Raw genomic sequence first — 19,797 nt, 5'->3', positions numbered from 1 at the left:
GGCCCTTCCCCAGAGGAACTCTCAGCCTGATGGAGAAAATGGCAAGACAGGCACAGAAGAGATAGGATTTTTAAAAACTTAAAAGTAAAAAGGGCTCTGACAATAGGACTAATATCTTTCCATGCCTTTTCTTTTCACATTGAATTATAATATGGGAGCATGAATACTTTCGAGTTCAGTGACTAATTTTCCCCTGTAATTTTATTTCAGAACATTTTCTTCTTAGAGGTCTCCATGGTACCCAGGGAAATAATGCAGGTCCACCCGAATGCCACGCAATGTAAAGGAATACCTACCGTCTGCAAAATATTACCTCTTGTCTAAAACATCTGCTGAAAATCAGCGTCCTGGGTCACTCATTCATTTGTACACTCATGTATTCATCCAACAAATACTGACTGGGCGTCGTCTATGCACCGGACACTGTTGTAGGTGCTGGGGATGCTGCTGTGATAAGAAAGACAAAGCACTGTCCTGAGGGAGCCAACAGCAGAGAGAGACCCTAACCAAGTAGATACCAACGTATGTGTGATGGCAGATCGTAACACAAGCTACGGAGAGAAAAGAAAGCAAACTGGAGAGGTGAGAATGCCATCTGACATTGGGTAGTCAGGGGACATTGGGAATGTCACCAAGTGGTGACACTTGATCAGATGCAGTTTGGGAGTGAGCCATGTGGCTACCCGCGGGAAGAGCATTCTCCATAGAGGGAAGGGTCACTGCGAAGGTCTGAGGCCACAATGTGCCTCAAGTTTGTCGCTGAGGGTGAAAAAGGGTGAAGGAAGAAAACGGCAGCCGGGTTTTAGAGCCACCTACGCTTCCTCAGCCTCTGCTTACTGACCCATTCCCCCTTTTCCACGCTGTCCTCTTAGAAAAAAGAGACATGTATGGTCTCTATCACAATAACATGTGTAAGAAAAGGGAAACATAAACCACAGTTGCCTCTTAATTAGGATGGAATCTTGTTAAATAGAAGGCGCTGTGTGGTCTGGATGCACATGAATGAGTGTGGTACTGCATTGGAGCCAAGGGCCTCAGGGGAGTGGCACTTCTTTATGTAACAGAAAGAGGGACATTTGGAGTTGGAAGGGTGCCAACCGGGAGGGCAGGCCCAGGAAGAAGTGTGGGGCAGGAGGAAGGGGTGAAGGCTCGCAGGAATGAAGCAGACTCTGAAAATCTCCCGTGGTGGGTGGCTGAAGGGTTTGCAGAGGAAAGGTGTTTTTTTTTTTAATCCTTACCTGAGGATATTTTTTTCCCCCCATTGCTTTTTAAAGAGAGTGGAAGGGGAGAGAGAGAGAGAGAGAGAGAGAGAGAGAGAGGGAACATCAACGTGAGGGAGACACACCAATTGGTTGTGTGTGCCCTGACTGGGGCCGGGGATCGAGCCTGCAACCAAGGTACATGCCCTTGGCCGGAATCGAACCTGGGACCCTTCAGTCCACAGGCCGACACTCTAACCACTGAGCCAAACCAGCTAAGGTGAGGAAAGGTTTTTAAATCTAAAATAATAATTTATTGTTTTTGCAATTTATTTTAATTTATTTAATGAATACTTCCTTAGCAATTAGCTAAGCATGGCCCTAAGTTCTTTTCAAAAATTTTTTTGAGATACAATTCATATACCATAAAATTCACCCTTTTGGAAATGTGTACAATTAATTGGCTTTAGTATATTTAGAAAATTGTGCAAGTGTCACCACTATCTAATTTCAGAACATATTCACCCCCTAAAAGGAAACCTCGTGCCTATTAACAGCCATTCCCCAGATGCGCAGAATATTTACACATCGAATACTCATGACAAGCCTAAGGCAGAGGCTGGAATTATCCATCTCTCCCCAGGAGCAACTGGGCTCAGGGTTCACAGGAGGTGGAATCCAGATTTGAACCCAGGATGGGCCCCAGAGCCCATGATCTTAGCCACTGCTTCCCCCCATAATAAGAATTAATTTACTGAAGCGAAGGCATTTTTACATGCCTCAGGGGCAGGAGGTTCAATATGGTTAAAGCAACACCACCAGCAAATAAGAAAACAAATGCACTTATATAATGTACCCACTGTGTTTAGCTAACTCTCCCCTCGCACCCTTGATTTTTAATACAGGCCTGATTCATATTCCAGTTTTAAACTATTATACTCTCTCTGTCTCTGTAAATACCACTTTCAACTAACTGGTTTCTCAGGTCGAAGATTTAGAAGATTCGTTGCCTTCTCCTCTGGCCTCATCCTTAACCTCCTATCCACTCTCAAGTCTGCTGGCTCCATCCCCAAACATCCTCAGTATGTTCACTTTTCCCATCAGTGCCGCTAACCTGATTCCAAGCCATGACCATCTCTCACGTGGACTCGGCTATTTGCAATTCATCCAACGTGCCATTCTGTCTTCTGCTTCCACAGTAAACATTTTTTTTTTTTTAAATCCACACTGGAGGATATTTTTCCCATTGCTTTTCACATAGAGAGGGACAGAGAGAGAGAGAAACATTGATGTGAGAGAGACACATCGACTGGTTGCCTCCCTCACCCCGCCCCCGCCGGGGCCAGGGATCGAGCCTGCAACTGAGGTACGTTCCCTTGGCTGAGACTGAACCCAGGACCCTTCAGTCCAAGGGCCGGTGCTCTAACCACTGAGCCAAACCGGCCAGGGCTGCGCCCACATTTTGCATGCGCTTTGGGTACTGCCCGGGCGCACTTCGTGGGCGAGGCGCGGCCCCTCGCACAGGGCGCAGCTGATTTCAGCACCGCGCCGCCGGACAGCTCCCCGCACCCCGGGGCGGGCAGGGTGCCTCTGGGGCCTCCAGTCTCCCTCTGAAGCCGCAGGCGCTGGTCCAGTAGGAGCAGCAAGAAGTCCTGTGAGTGTAATGCCCCCCAGGAGCAGCCCAGCTGTCCTCTCCTCCAGGCGGAAAATTCTGGGGCGTGTTCTACACAGTTCTTCAGTTAACTTCATCAAAATTTAAAACCTCTGTGCTTCAAAGCACACCATCAGGAAAGGGCGAAGATGACCCATAAAGTGGGAGAAAACATTTGCAAATCGTATAGCCGCTATGGGACGGTGCCCAGAAAATATAAAGTACTCTTAACAATAAGAAGACAACCTAATTTTTAAAATGGGAAAACATTTGACTAGATGGCTCTCCAAAGAAGATAAGCACATGAAAAGATGCTTCGCATCATTAGTCTTTAGGGGACTGCATCTCAAAACCACAATTAGTTACCACTTCACACCCACAAGGATGGCTACAATAAGAGGTGTGGGCCGGACGTGAAGAAGTTGGACGCCTCATGCCTTTCTGGAGGGAACAGGAAATGGAGCAGTCAACGTGGAACACAGTGGCAGTTTCCCCAGAAGCTAAACATGCTGCTGTTATATGACCCGGCAATTCCATGGAAGGGCTATGTGGTTCCAAGCAGTGGTGGCTTTCCCCACGAAGCAGGGTGTCTTGACCCAAGGCCGTGACCGCCTGCTGCTGAGGAAGGGGCATTCCTCTTACGGCCCAAGGAGGGTGGAGAGAGTGCAAATCTGTCTGGGGGCTGCACTGTGGATGCGAACCTCAGTGTTCTCAACCTGGTCATTGTAAGGAAAGGGGAGAAAGCTATTCCTGGCCTCACCGATACTATAGTGCTTTGTTGCCTGCTGCCCGAAAGAGCTAGCAGAATCCGCAAACTTCAGTCTCTAAAGAACATGATGTCTGCCAACGTGCTGTGAGAAAGCCCCTCAACAGAGAAGGTAAGGAATCTAGGACCAAAGCACCCAAGATGCAGCGTCTCGTTCCTTCACGTGTCCTGCAACACAATCAGGAGCGTGTTGCTCTGGAGAAACAACGTACAAACAAAAATAAAGGAGAGGCTGCAGAATTTGCTAAAGTTTTGGCTAAGAGAATGAAGGAGGCCAAAGGAAGACGCCAGGAACAGATTGCCAAGGGACGTAGGCCGTCTCTCTGAGAGCGTCTCTTCTACCTCTGAGTCTGAGTCCAGTCAAAGATGAGATTTTCTAAGAGCAACAAGTAAATAAAAGTGGATGTTAAAAAAAAAAAAAAAGGCATTTTCCCCTGCAGACCCAGGTGGGGAGAAATGAAGCTTGCTGCAGACCAGGAACTTGAGCAATTGGGGGCAGGAAAGTGATGTCAGCCCCAAATGCGGATGCTGGCAAAGTGCAGCCTCAGCTCCCTGGAGGGTAGGATGAGGGAGGGCACGCTCTGGGGAGAGGTTGGGCTTTGGGACCATAAAGATCGGGTTGAGGTTCCAGCTCCCCTAAGTGTCTTCCCTTCTTCCGAGCCTCGAGCTTGGTTTCTTGCCTAGGAATAACTATGTACCGTAGGGGCTGGGAGGGTTAGCGACAGTAGATCCAGCATGCCTGGCACAAAGCTGGTCAGGTTAATATAAAAAGTCATGTCATGGCGACCTTGCTGGTCTGATCTGGTAAACCTGGGGTTAGAATTAATTTGGAATTTGGTGGAAAGCACAGCAAGAAGTTTATATAAATGAAATTCATTCTTTTCATTTTCTAAAAGAACTTCCTAACCTGTGAAACTGGGAGGCTGGGGAAACTCGGTGCAGCCTAAAGAGGCTTTTTGCAGCAAACATCCAAGCCCTCTTAACATTTAAATAGCACAAAGAAGTACATTTTTATCTCTCAGGAAACCAACAGACTCAATTCCACTTTCAGCTAAAACATTGTGAGTGATCTTCCGGGAAGGCTTGAACCGAATGCACACACATATCGGGGACCCTGTTTCTCAGCCCAAACCTAAACCAGGCTGCTGGAAATGTAAACAGACTCAGAACCAACCTGAGCCAGCTCATAGAGGGCGTGCGTGGGGAGGTAGGCCCTGCCACGCTCCTCCTCGCCCTTGCTCTCCCGTTGGTGCCTCCTATTAGCCAAGCCAAAGGGAGCTTGGGCAAGACAGTCCCGGGCCACCGAGCAGGGGGAGAAGGTGTGAGAAGGGGCTGGGGACAGGCGGACAGAGTAACCAGCTCACGACGCGAGCACCTCAGCTGGAAGTCCCCAGAGCAACCGAATGCCGAGGGAAACACCTCGTTTCCCAGAGCAGAGGGCAGAATGGGGTGCGGTTTGGGGCAGCTTCCCGGCTGAGTGTTGGCTGGGGTGGATTTCTAGACCTTCTATTTCTCTGAAAAAGGCTCCTCTTGTATCTGCTTTTTTTTTTAGAGTTCCCTTAAGATTGTGCCGGAAGAAGATGTTCCATGCGTAGAAGCCCGTGATAAAATCCCTCTGTAGAGCACTCTAACCCCCGCCTGCTCCCTTGTCCGTAAGTAATACGGTCGAGGAAAGTGCTCCGCGCAACTCCAGCCCGAGCTTCCCCTTGCACGTGGAATGGAAAATTCTCTTGTGACTGGTCTTTCCTCTGAGGATCTGCCAAGGTGCAGCGTGAGCAGCTCCCTCAGAGAAGGCCTGACGGTAAGATGGAAACGTGTTCCTTCCTCCTCATATTTGGAAGAGGTGAGGGAGGGCAGGGCTGGGGGACCCCTTGGACCCAGTGCCTCCACCAAAGCCCCTGTTGTTCCTGGTAGTTCATTAGGAAGTCGCAGCAGCTCTGCCAGATGAGCGGGTTTTAAAATTCAGGAGAGGAGCTCTCCTGGGGGAAGGAGAAGCTGAAGATAGAGGTCTCATGGTGCCTCTTAGAAAAGTGTTTGATTTATGCCTGTCGTCTGCACCGCTCATTCCTGGACAATGCCACATGGACAAGCAGGAGAAACCTTGGCCTTCCCTTTTCTTTAATTCACCACGTTTCTGGTGGAGGAAGCATGCTCCCCCACCTCCTTTCCGTGGTTTGTGGGATGGCTAACTCCTGTCCCAGAGTCTCTCATTTTAAGTGTTAAATACTCTGATGTAGATGGAAACATGTTCCATGTCAAGGCAGGAGAAGACAGGGAGGCCTCCTTTCTGATGGAGCCTGATGTTTCCTCCGATGTTTCCTAGCCTGCCCGGGGAGAACCACACTTGGTGCGTCCTTAAGGATCACATGACTGGCACCCCAAGGCCTCCCCGCAGCCCTCGCTGTCCAGAGCTGGAATTACCCTGGTGACCTGCTGAAGCCTCCTGATTCCCCCCCTCATTTCCCCTGAAACAGAGCTTATCAACTTTAGACCAGAAAGGAAGACACGCACAGCATCCTGGTAGCTTATTTTATTGTTCCAGCAAAAATTTCTGAAGAAAACCCCACCGTGTTTCAATAAGGATTAGGCTCCACTGCGTACAGCTCAGCGGTTCTCACCATGCGAGGAAGGCAGCTTTGCCCTCTCAGTAGACACTGGGAAATGCCTGGGACTCTCGCGGTTGGTACCACTTGGCAGAGGCTTGTACTGGCATCTAAAGAGTAGAGGCCAGGGATGCTGCTAACATGTACAGGGCACAGGGCAGCCCCCCCCTACCACGAGTGGGCGGCCCCAGATGTTAATAACACCGAGGTGGGGAAACCCTAACATAACTGAAACCCGCTTGGCAAGCCTGCCCACATGTGCTGGGATTCTGCGCAGGCTGAGACCCTTGCTATGTACCTTCCTATGAACTCCTGATATGTTTATGTCAACATTTTAATGCTTTCAACAGTATTTATTGAATGCCCACCATGTACTGGGCGTTATGTTTTGTTTAGCTCTGGAGACGCAGCAGGGAACCAGATCAGGCCTGTCTGCGTGGAGCCCACAGTCTGCAGGGAGCACTTTTCTCAGGTGGGGACTCATTCTCTTTATTGCTTTGTAAACTGCCTCAGATTCCTGTTGGCCAGACTCCTCTGACCCTTTTGTCCTCTGCCTGGGCTGGGCATGGACTGGATGCTGCAAGTGCAAATGTTGTTAGGATTTTTCAAGAAGCCTCCTCTAGAAGACTGGACTAGTGGGAGGAACGTGGATTTTGGAGCCAGACAGGACGGTCAAACCTTGGCACTGCTCTTTAAGAAGCTGTGTGCCTCTTAATCTGTCTGTGTCTCACCCTTTTCATTTGTAAAGTGGGGCTAATAAATATTTCTATTGCTGAGTGTGTGTCACTGTGGGATGTCAGCCAGGGCCAGAGATTCCAGGAGTTACCCTGAGGCAAGAGTTGGGGGAGCATCGTAAGGTATAGGCCAGGAAGTCAAGAACCCATTTCTCTCTCTCCCTCTCTCTTGCTTCGGTCCCTTGTAACTCATGGACAGAATCTTGGCTGATGTATTTATTTTCTGCCCCATATACTTTAATACAATTTCTTGTTCATTTTAAAACAAACTTGGTACCATGTGTCCAATTCTGAAAGCATGGGATGTTCTGCTTCGAGTGAACGAAAGCAGCAGGGTTGAGCCTTGTCTCGATTGGCCGGATGAGCAATGGCTTTGGCAGCTTTGGAAACCATGACTCAACAGTTCCTCACTCCAACTAATTGAAATGGGAATGGACTTGGCATTTTCCATTTCCCTGGGGATCTTGATCTTTTCAACTTTTCTGTGTGTTCTGGGTTGTTCATGTGAGGCTCCTGTGGAGTTGGAGCAAACTTCAGTTCTGATGAGACATCAGTTCTGTCTGCCCATTAATAATGGGGTCAGTGCATCGAGACAGTCCCTCGTTAGCAGATAAGCATTCTGAAGGCTTGTCTGTGTGTCTGCCTTTGCCTTTTGGCCTGAGCTAAGTGGGAATGTATAGGTTAGATCATTTGTTTGAATTTGTGAATGAACTCGGACTAGTCAAGAGAAGCCAGGAAGCATTTCATGTAATGGATTTCTTTTTTTTAAGCTATAAAACATTTAATAGTTACAGTTCTGGGGAAAATTTGGCAGTGTCATTAAAATACTTCGTGATTTTATTGGGGAACATGTAAATTGGTAGAACCCCTTTAGAGGACAAGTTGGAGAATCTATTAAATGTAAAATGCACATGTCCTTGAACCCTCAATTCCACTTCTGGGAGCTTCTGCTACACATATACTCCCAAATGAGCACAAACAGGGGTGTTCAAGGTCACTTACTGCATATGTTCTCTCTGGCAAAAGATTAAAATATACTCTAAGTCTTCATCAGTGAGGCAGCTGTACAATAGCAAGAGCTTAAGGGAACATTAAAGAGTGTAAGGCACCTCTAGATTCCATTAAGAAATGACCTCCAAGCTAAGAGACAGATTAATGTGCACAGTATGCTACTTGCTATGTGAAAAGAAAGGGACATGTGCACACACATACACACACCCACACCCCATCTCTGAATGTCTATAGAAGAATCTGTTAAGAGTGACTGCATCTGGTCAGGGACCGAGATGCTAAAAGATAGAAGTGGGCGGGAGACCATCTAATAGCCTTTTGTACTCTTATTTTAGTATTTTTTCCATGTATACCTATCACCTATTCAAAATAAATAAAAGTATCTTGGTAATAATTTAGCTATTTTCAACTTTGCTTCTAGGGCCAGGATTTGTAGCCTGCGGTTCCTCAAGGGGGTTTGCAGATGCACTTTAAGGGGAGGGTTAACGAACTTCCAGAAATTATCTAAGTAGCTGTGTATGCCTAGGTGCATTTCCAGGGGATGGGATCCATAATTTTCACTGGGCTCTCAGCATGGTCCAGGAGCTCAGAAAGGCCAAGAACTGTTGCTTTAGAGACAGAGCTTCATCCACAGCAAGCAGGCTGTTTGTATGAGATGAAAGCCCAGTTCTGACTTGCTACTGGACCCTTGGCAAATCACTTGAATCTTGATGAGTCCAGAAATGAATGCTGAGTGGCAAGTGTCCTCAGTCCTTCTGCTGACCAAGTCATTAGCTCATGCGTGGTGTCCAGGCTGTCCCAGAGGGACTGAGGTTTAATTGCCAAATGAGGAGTGGGAATGTGGTGTAGGGGGACCAGTGTACACCAGCTTTGATGTTAGGTGTGAGTCCAGATCAAAGTCTGGAATTTTTCATTATAAATTAATAAAAAAAAGAACAGGCTGGAGACTTATTAACCCAGGAAAGGACAACACTGTTTTTACAATTGCTCAAGACAAAAACATCAGAATCATTCCCAGTTCCCCTTTCTCTCATATTACAGATGCATATTTACATATGGATGTGCACTGAAAAAATCCTGGAGACCTACATTCCAATTGACTGGGGTTTCCACTGGGAAAGGGGGCGAAAAGAAATTGGGAAGCAGGTCCTCACAGGGGACTTTAGTCTTATCTGTAATGTTTTAGTTTTTTGCAGAGAATGTATTCCTTCTTTCTTCCTACCTAACTTCCATATACTTATCCATTCATCCATCTACCCTTTCTTCCACGCATGCAGCCATACATCCAACCATCTATCCATCTGTCCATCCATCCGTCCATCCGTCCACCCACCCACCCACCCACCCATGCAGCCATCCATCCATGCAGCTATCCTTCCATTCATGCAGGCATCTATCCACACAGCCATCTGTCCATCTATGCATCCACGCATGTATCCATCCATCCAGCCAGCCAGCCAGCCACCCATCCACCCACCTACCCATCTATTTATTCATCCAAGAAATATCCACTGAATGCCAACTGGGGGGCAATCATTGTCCCATGACAATGAGATGTGAAAGTTAAAAAGACAGACATTATTCCTGCTCTCATGGAACCTATAGTTTATTGAGACAAAGGATGGTAACACAAAAAATCCCACAAATAGCTATGTAAAATAATTGACAATTATTAAGGAAAAGTGTGACATATTAGGCAAATATATGACAAAGGAATTTTCTCCCCAATAGCTGCTTCTCCCAAGTGCTTTATTTATATTTTGATGTGAGAATTTCTAGAAGTGGGAGCTACCTTAATGACAAAGAGCCTTCTCTTGGAGACTGTGGAAATGGTGATGTTTAACATCTGTATATTATTTGTTAAATTAAACTATCAATTATATGATAAATCTTTATTTCTATATTTTGCCTTAAATATTGATTCAGTAAAAGGAAAATAATTTCTTCACAAATGCCAGTCTGCACAAGTATTTCTGACAGATTTTGGGGGGGCAGTTTCTCCGTAGTTTTCTCCAGGAACATCAGCAGTTCATCCGTCACCCCTCCAACTTTTGGACTTGGAATATAATTGAAAGCCAGACCCAGCTCAATTTATGTACCAGTTATTAAACAGAAGGAAGAAATTAAACCCAAGCCAGACACTAGTTTAAGCACTTTGAGAACCTTAAATCATTTACTCTTTACTGGGTGGACACTTTATCACCCCCATTTACCAGGAGAAGGATCTGAGAAACAGAGAGGCTAAGGAACTTTCCTGGGGTCACAGAGCAAGTAGGTAGAGGGGCCAGGCCCTCAGTCTCTATGAAATCATTTTCGTTTCTCTCACAGTTTTACCTCATTGACTTTGTGGGGTTTCTATATCAGACACTAATAGGGGCCTACTTAGTGTCACACGCTGTGCCTTGGGGACTATGAGCCCTTTGAGGGCAGGCCCAAAAGAAATGTTGGTCAAACGCACAGGTGGTGACCCCTCACTGTTGGCCTTGGAGGATTTTTTCTCCTAGGTCAGATCACCTGGCCCAGCCACATACATCTGATGTTCAAAGTGAAACCTTTCTAGAAAAGTGCCTGCCACCAAGGCCTCTGGCATCAGCACTGCCTGCTCAAGCCCATTTCCCATTATTCTGGCGAGCATAACCAGGGAGCTATTTTAATTATTATTATTTCTTCCCAGAATACAGGAAGCTCTTGTGATTAGGAGACACAATTGGAACTCTGCAAAGGGGGACATTGCGAGTCACCCAGCATTAGGGAGACAAAGTCCCCAAGGCCTGAGAGGATACGGACGCCCCATACAGCGTGTTCCCTGACGCAGGGAATGTCTGAGGCTCAAAATCCAAATCGCTGTCCTCTCAAAAGCCGAAATGCTCAGCCTACTCTACATAATGCACTCAAATTGCCTCCTCGAGGTTGTAGGTTGTTGAAATGAACTGATTAAGGTAATCCACAAAGCAATTTATGAACCACACTCTCATTAAGGAAATAAAAGGAGCATTGGCTGCATAATTTAATAAAAGCTGCTTCCATTCAACTGTAGAAACAACTGAGTTATCCAGCAGGGCTCTGGTTTAACTTTCCCATTTGGTTAAATGACTGTTGAATTAATTCAGCCCAGTGCTGGCCTCTGAATTATGACCAAGTCATAGAAATTGAGGTGTGGGGGCGTGGGGCGGGGGAGGCAGGGAGAATGAACTGCTGATGCTGTGGGGGCAAGTTAGGGAAGAATTGGCTGAAAAACATCAGTCAAAAGAAACATTTGAAGAAAAATTATTTTCTGTTTGTTTAAGTGAATGCTAACTTTAAAAAGGAAGGGGTGAGGGGGGAGGGAATTATTATTAAATTCTTATCCACCATCTACCAGAATTAGGCTTAGGCACTTGGGCATGCGTGAGATTTTATGTAGTTGGGTGGAAAGGAGAGATGTCTCCAGTGAGGAGGCATCAGAGGTGGGATTTGAGAGGCTGTCAGGGTTTGGCACCCAGTGCTGGGAGAGGGTCCATCGTGCTGGGGTGGCTTTCACACAGAGGAAGAGAAGACACAGGGAGACAGTGACAGGGAAGCCTGGAGGCAAACGTCTCTTGCCGCTTCTCTGAGCACTGTGCCACAGATGGTGGAGAATTGCTCAGAGCCCTGGGGGTGAAGGGGGAGACCTCCGTGCTTGGATTTTCCCAGCATTCCATTGAGAGCCGACACTACCCGAGTTGCTAGCTTAGAACTAGGCACAACATCAGCAAGTTCAGGGGCCAAAATGAATCCCCAGCAATCCCCCCAGGATACCTTGGCTGTTTTCCCATCAGTATTTTGCATTGTTCTGAAAGTACTAGGTGCTTTTAAAAATATTTGAGAAATAAAGGAAAGCAGAAAAAATACCCCCAATTCCACCACTGAGACACAAACACAGTCACATTTGGGATTATTCCCTTCCAAGCACATTCTTTTTACAGTCAGAATTATAACATACAGGCTGTTTGTTCTCACTTTTTACTTATATTAGGCCCTGAACATTTCCAGCTTCTCACATAGTTTAGAACTGTCATTGTGAGGGGGAGGGCAATATTCTACCTGGTGGATACATAAGAATTGTCTTTATTATTTCTACCCTACTCTGGATAGATCAGTTGTCCCTATATTTTCCTCAAATATAACAACTCTTGCCAATATAATCTTTGTGCATTTTCTTGTAAATCATTTCTTGGGCTTTTGATTCCATTAACCAAATGGTAGAATTCACAGGCAGAGGAAATGAGCAAAGTGGAAGTTGGCTAAAGAGAAAGAATGGCCTACTGGCGTCAGATGGGCAGGCCCTGAACAAAAACGGATCCGTTTTCCCTCAAAAATCACATCCTGCAAAAATATGGTTGGGTGAGGGGTCAGCTTTTGTAACGTTACAGGTTGACAGGACCAAATAAGTACAAGACAGAGTTAAAAATTTTAGCACATTATTGAACTTTTGGACTTCTCAGAGACTTGGACATGGTGATGTGCCTGTGAGTGGTCTAGAGCCGCTCTGCCCAGTAGACATGTCTCTGCGATGATGGAGCTGTTCTCTGCGCTGTCCAGTATGAGTGCCCCAGCCACATACAGCTATGGAGCACTCAAAGCCTAGCTAGTGAGGCCAAGACACTGACGTTTAAGTTTAGTTTTATTTTAATCACCCTAAATGTAAATCAGCACATGTGATTAGTGTTTTCACACCAGCCAGGGCCAGTCTGGAGGAAGATGTCATATGAAGTCTGTCTCTAATTTATCTGACCACAGACTGCTATCTTTTCCCCAGTGGCATCTCTGGGAAAAAAGAATGTTTCATGAAACACACGTGGCCAAAGCTGATGCAGAATATTTCTCCTCAAGGGTCTCTGAGAATAGGAGACCTTTAAGGGAAGTAGGAGAAACCTAGAAGCAAGGGTGACCTCTTTTACATGGGAACCTGGCTTATTAATCTATGTCTATTAATTGCTGCATTCACCTCTATTTCATAATTACTATTCTTGAGTGGGGTCCTTGGTTGGTCCACTTATGTCAGACTGTGGTGTGGACTGCTGGCAAGCTTACAATTGGCTGTCCTTTTGGATGATGCTTGACAGTGGTCCAATCAACTGTGGCTGTGGAAGTCATGGGATAGAAAACATGGGTGCCTAAGGGCTGATGTGATTGTGGGTGGCACAGGTATTAAATGATAAGCAATGTGTAAGAAAGCACTGTCAGTCTAGTTTCCACATTCCTGAACCTCAGTGATCTTCTCTGTACAATGATGATGGTAATGAGGAATTAGAAAGTTGCTATAAAGGTGCATGATATATTTATGTAAACATACGTGTTTGTTATATGCATTACTGCTGTTTTTCTTTATAAATTCATAAGTATATGGATTGGAATTTCCTATTTGGCCTTCCAGATTCCCTCTCCACCCCTCCACCTTGCTCTCTCACGCCTGTGCTCACCTTCAGCAGTGGGCTTCCAGGTGGGTTTGACCATGGAGATCCTCAGAGAGACCAGAGGAGGGATGAGAGTGAGTACTGGGGTCAGGGTGTCCCTTCCTATTCGGGCTCATTCCCTGAAGGTTCATTTGGAATGGCTGCATTCTTTGACTAAAGAACATGGCTCTGATCAGGCATCAGGCAGCTCTCTCCACCTGAAGCTCTCCCTCCAGGTCTTGATGGTGAGCCTTTCTTCATGTTCTTTCAGGTGGTACCTGTGAACCCCCTCTCTATCTTAAAAAAAAAAAAAAAATTATATATATATATCTATATATATATATATCTATCTATATATCTATATATATATATATATATATGTAATTGACTTCAGAGAGAGGAAGGGAGAGGGAGACAAAAAAAGAAACATCAGAGAGACAACAAGGTGGCGGCATAGAGAACCACGGTCCCTGCCCCCTCCTGCAACCACATTAAAATTACAACTAAAATACAAAACCACCATCACTCATAACCTCCTGAAATCCAGTTGAACAGAAGTCCTACAACCAGGAAACTGAAGAAGCACTGAGACCAGTAGGAGAGGCCAAGACCCAGGCGTATTGGAGCTGAATCCCGGAGACTCAGCCGCAGGCCCATACCCGGTGCCCTGGGTTAAACCAGGAGGGACATCTTGGTGGTGGAAGCTTCCCAAAGGAGAAAGGGGTCCTAGCCCACATCAGGCTGCCTGGGACTCCCACAACCTCTGAGTCCTTCAGCGACAGTCTCCATTGGTTTTCACAGCCCGAAGTTGTGGGAACTTCTCTTCCCAGCGCTGGAGCCCTGGCAGCTCCTCATAAAGGGCCCATGCATGGACTCAGACACGCTCCCTCTGAGCCCCAGCACCAGGCAGCAGCTTGAAAGGAAACTGGGACATTTGGGGAGGAACTAACCTGCCTGAAATTGGGGTGAGAGGTGGAGGGGCAGCTTTCTCCCAGGCAGAGGAGCTGGCAGAGGCCATTACTCCTTTGGCGAGCCCTCCCCCCACAGAGCTGGCAGGCAGGTGCTGTATTTGAATTTCCAGCACCTGACTCACACCTTTGGCCCTGCCTTGGTGATTCCAGGAGGCCCTGCCCTCCCTACCTGCAAGCTCATCCAAGCCATTTCCCATGGCTTTTCTATGCAAGTGGCCTCTTGAGCCTTATGCTTAGGACTCTCCTAAAATATCTCAAACAAGCAGCAGCGTGCCCAATACGGCTTGATAAGCGGCCCCAGGCCTGGCACTAGTGGCAGCCTGCATTGGTTCATAGCTTGGCCTCTCCTGGCCACCTCCAAGCCCAACACAAGTAGCAGCCAACTACAGTTTTTTGTGTAGCTCATGCTGGGTGGCCCTGGGCAAGGCACAGGCAGAGGCTGACTTTGCATCTCCCGGGAGGTCTCAGAGACAGTGCACCCAATGGTCAGACTTGACCACGCTGGATTACAACCCTACCACATCCATGAATGACATATGCAAGGGACACACTCGGTGAACACTAAATCTCCACTGAAATAAATCCTGCTCCATAGGGGTGTCTCCAGCACAGCAGCTCTTTGGCTCTAGTTGCAGCTGGTCCTCACAGCTGATTGGCCTGGGGGTCAGTTCCTCCCAGTGATGCCAACAGCAACCAAGGCTCAACTACAACAGGTCAGAGCACACAGCTCACAGAGGGGAGCACCTAGAAGGCCCAACTCAGGTGACTGGGGAGGCAGATCCACTGGACCCTACAGGACACCTATTATACAAAGCCACTCTACAAATTCCAGGAGACATAGCAGATCTACCTAATACATAGAAACAAACACCTGGAGCAGCCAAAATGTGGAGGCAAAGAAACATGTCACAAAGGAAAGAATAGAAGAAAGCTCCAGAAAAGGAAATAAATGAAATAGAGCCTAGCAAACTACTAGATACAGAGTTCAGAATTATGGTTATAAGGATGCTCAAGGATATTGGTAAGGCTATTAAGGAAACTAGTGAGATCATCAATGACATAATAAAGTACCAATCAGAAAGGAAGGCTACACCAACTGAAAGGAAGAATAATTTACAGGGAATCAACAGTAGAGGACGCTGAGAATCAAATCAGCAATTTGGAACATGAAGAAACAAAAAACACCCAACCAGAAGAGCAAAAAGAAAAAAAGAATCCAGAAATATGAAGATAGTGTAAGGAGTCTCTGGAACAACTTCAAGCGGCCCAACATTCGCATTATCGGGGTACCAGAAGGAGAAGAAAGAGCACGAAATAGAAAACTTCTTTGAAAAAATAATGACAGAAAACTTCCCCTACCTGGGGAAAGAAATAGACTTACAAGTCCAGGAGGCACAGAGGGTCCCAAACAAGAGGAACCCAAAGAGGCCCACAGCAAGACACATCATAATCAAAATGTCAAAGGTTAAAGACAAAGAGAGGATCTTAAAAGCAGCAAGAGAAAAGTAGTTAGTTACCTACAAGGGAACACCTATATGACTGTCAGCTGATTTCTCAACAGAAATTGCAGACCAGAAGGGAGTGGCAAGAAATATTCAAAGTGATGAAAAGCAAGAACCTACAACCAAGATTTCTCTACCCAGCAAAGCGATCACTTAGAATTGAAGGTCAGATAAAGAGTTTCACAGATAAGAAAAAGCTAAAGGAGTTCACCACCACCAGCCCAGTACTACATGAAATGTTGAAGGGTATTCTTTAACAAGAAGCTAATAAACAAACGAATCTGACAAACCAAATAGACCCAGAGACATTGACGCAAGCAACAGATGGTATCTCAGAGGGAAGAGGGAAGGGGATTGGGGGTGGGAAGAGATTAACCAAAGAGGTTATATGCATATATGCATAACCCATGGGCACAGACAATAATGGGGTGAAGGCCTGGGGAGGGGGTGGGAGTGAAGTGGAGGGGGTCAATGGGAGGAAAAAATGGGGCACCTGTAATACTTTCAACAATAAAGATAAATTAATAAGAAAAAAAGAGAAATATCAATGATGAGAGAGAGTTATTGATCGGCTGCCTCCTGTATGCCCGCCCCCACTGGGAATGGAGCCCACAATCCAGGCATGTGCCCTGACCTACCGGGGCTCGAACTGTGATCTCCTGGATCCTAGGTCAGTGCTCAACCGCTGAGCCACACTGGTTGGGAGTGTGTACCCTGTCTTGAATTGGGTACTTCCCTACCCTTGGGATTTCCCTCACCTTTGCATATGGTTCTTTTTTTTAGTGCCTCCTCAAATACCCAATTTGGGTGTACTTGGATCCTAATGGATATGACATCCTTAACTTCAGTTTTGATGGAAATTCCCATCCCCCCAAAGCCTTGTAAACTTATAAATGGGATGACTTTCTTGTGTCACATTTCAGTGTTTTAATTATTTTTCTGGGCAGCTGTATTTCATTGGAGACTAGCACTGGCTAAGCAAAGCAATAGGTTTCAGAGGCAATATTTCTCTAGCAGCCACTTAATTAGAAAATAATCTCCTAGCCAGCCACATCTAGTAGCTCTTCTCTCTCTCTCTCTCTTTTTTTTTTTTTTCATGTTTTCCTCCTTTTTCATTTTTCTGAAAGAATTAGCAGAACTCCTTGGAGAAGAGAAGTTGCCGCTTTCTGTGGCTGGGGGAGGTTGTAGCTGGCTGGGGTTATGGCTGGGACTAGACAGCCATATCCACCCAGTGAAAGTAGCTCTCACTCACTGATGTCCTGGATGCTAGGCGCTCGGCTAATATAGTCACAACATTGATCTCACAACAACTTTGTGAAGTTAGTGACATTGTTACCCCCATTTTACAGCTGTTACTGTTATTAGTAATAATCTAGATGCTCTTCTGTATGAGTTCCCTGTTCAGCGAGGACCCCTTCCCTGCCTGGGTTTGTCTTCTGGCTTCAATAATGACCCCATGTGTCCTTCCACAAGGTGGGGCTCTCCCCACAGTAGGAAGCTGCTCAGAATGTTTCCTTTGGAGAAGTTGTTGTTTTTTTTCTTGTCTATTTCGATTTTTCTCTGGCTTCTGCCTCCTTTGCTTTCTGCCATTCCCCCCCCTCTTGGAGACATAAACAGGCCCTTGGTAGCCATGAAGACTAGTAAGATGGGACCTGCCCTGGTGTCTTAAATATGTACTGTTGACTCAGAGAATAAGACTGTGTAGCAGGTCCGGGAGATACAATGCTGGACAAGACCCAGTTCTTGCTCTCAGGGGTTTGTTAGGGAGAGGGTGCAGATAAGTAACCAGGTGTGGTAGCCCAACTCTGACCATAGTCCCCTCCCTCCCACGTTATCCTAGGGCTGGTCTGTGTGAGCAGCAGAACATGGCAGAAGTATGGTATGTTATTTTCAAGACTGGGTTATCAATGCCACGCTTCTGTTGTGGGTCCCTCACTTCGTCTGGGAGAAGAGGTCGTGTTGTGAGCAGCCTATGAGGAGGTGCATGTGGCATGGAACGGACATGTCCTGGCTGGGAGCCCGGAGGTGGGTTCTCCATCCCTGGCCAGGTCCTCAGAGCATGCAGCCCTGGCCAACAGCAACCTCACCAGGGACCCCGAGCCAGAACCGTCCAGCTGCGTCGCTCACCAGATTCCCGACCCTCGGGAACCGTGTGCAGTGATTAATGTTTGCTGTTTAAAGGTGAGTGCGAGGGTAATCGGTCCTGCAGCAAAGGTAACCGACCAGGAAATGATAACACACAGGCAGAGAGGAGGAGGCCTGGCTGCGCAAATCATGCTAGAGTCCGAGGCAGCCGCGTCCAGTCCCAGGAGAAGTCCCAGGGTTACGGGATGAGGCTGTGTCCTCATAGCCCTGTAGTTGGCAGCTTCCTATCAAAGGGGCACTTGCTTCCGGCCTGGATTTGGGTGCCCAGCTGTCTTAGAGGTGCACGATCGTGTCATGCTAGGATGTGGGGAGCGGGACCACAGACTTAGCAGGACTTGGGGCCCAGCCAGGAAGGAGGGCTTGGCAGGCACCTCAAGGACTGGGGTCTGGACCTCGACTCACTGGGGCTCCATGAACATGTGGATGTGATCAGCCAGGCCTCTGATGAGCCCTTGGGGAGGGATCATCTATGGTCAGTATAGTTTGTCTTGTTCTGCGTGCCATAGGGAATGAAGACATCTCTGTGAGTGTAACTGTTTCCACTCTGGGCAAGGAGTGTAGAGCAGGAGGAGGCGCTGGGGCATCTGGGCTCTTCCCCGGCTGTGGTCTGTGCCTGAGGGACTCTGCTCCCATGAACCTCAGTTTGGGGCAGAAAATTCAGCTTTTGAATAGTGCAAAGTTCTCAACTGTCTGACATAGAGTCCAAACGGCAGGCAGGGAGGGCCTGTGCTGAGCAGGATCAGGAGACAGAAGCCATAGCAGTTATCTGAACTGAGATAATTAAAAATAAACAAAAAGGCTAACTCAGTGTAAAGTTACTGACTCTTTTGTACCTGGACGAGTGAAGAGGGCATGCTGAGGCATCTTGGACGTAGCAGCTACAGGAGGCAATTACTTCCCTAGGGCTAGGTCATGAAACAGTCTCACCCTGGTACAATCATGGCCCCTTTTATAGTTTATTGTTTATTTTTAACAATGTAACAGGCACCCACACCTGACACTAGGTCTCTAACCATGTGGTCCCCCATCAAACTATCCCGCTGTTTCCCCCAGGACCCAAGGTTTTATTGTATCTACATGCACTCTTAAGGAGTATATTTTTAATTTTGGCAGATTTTACCTTTATAAAAAGATGCCTTATGTACTTTTTTGGGACTCCTTTCATTTAGCTATGCCATGCTTTGTTTGTATTGTTTCATGTGACGGTAATGAATAGATTTTACTTTCATTTAGTATTTCATTGTGCGAATACACCAGCTCTTACCCATCCCCTCTCCAGCTGATGGCCAATTGTTTGGTTTTTTTTCCAGGTTTTTGCCGTTGAGAACAGGGCTGGCTTTTGTATACTAATCTTTTATTCCGTCACCTTGTTAATCAGTCCGAATCATTTCAAAATCGCTGAAAACACGAGTCTTGTCGTCTCGAGCTGGTGTTTTAGAATTGCTGTTAGCCAGGCAGGTGTGGCGACTGTCATTGTCCAAGTGTGTGTGACCCTGGTCTTCACTGCTCACAGGGTGGCCGGCTGGGTGATGGCATTGAGTGACGGGCACTGCTGTCACCACAGGTGTAACTGCCATTTACAGTGTCTTCAGAACGCTCGCACCGTAACTTGGCGTGGAGGCGAGAAGTTCCACGCTCCGAGGAAAGGCTGGGGACGGAGCAGCAGGTGCGCATTTCTCAGTGAGGCAAATGCTCGCCAGTGGAGCGATGGCTGCACCGCATGTCTTCTTGAAAACCGCGAATAAATGCGCTGTAGGCCCTGGGGCGGGAGATTTCACGTAACTGATAACGCAGGGTTAAG

At 46.9% G+C, this 19,797-nt stretch overlaps 1 long non-coding RNA gene and 1 pseudogene across 1 annotated transcript in view; both read left to right on the top strand.

Annotated features, from left to right (window-relative positions):
- The window catches only part of LOC107538081 (uncharacterized), a 28,468-nt gene continuing 8,671 nt past the window's right edge, over positions 1 to 19,797 (top strand). The window contains exons 1-3 of the long non-coding RNA XR_001603286.2: positions 1 to 582; positions 5,169 to 5,417; positions 6,091 to 6,691. This is a non-coding gene — a long non-coding RNA (uncharacterized LOC107538081). The remainder of the gene's footprint in view (positions 583 to 5,168; positions 5,418 to 6,090; positions 6,692 to 19,797) is intronic.
- On the top strand, positions 3,357 to 4,033 carry LOC107538067 (small ribosomal subunit protein eS6 pseudogene; annotated as a pseudogene).

Source organism: Miniopterus natalensis, chromosome 7 (genome assembly GCF_054644295.1).
Source record: "Miniopterus natalensis isolate mMinNat1 chromosome 7, mMinNat1.hap1, whole genome shotgun sequence".
NCBI classification, from domain to species: domain Eukaryota; kingdom Metazoa; phylum Chordata; class Mammalia; order Chiroptera; family Miniopteridae; genus Miniopterus; species Miniopterus natalensis.
Note: the sequence above shows the minus strand (reverse complement) of the source record. Positions and strands in the feature narration are given on the sequence as shown.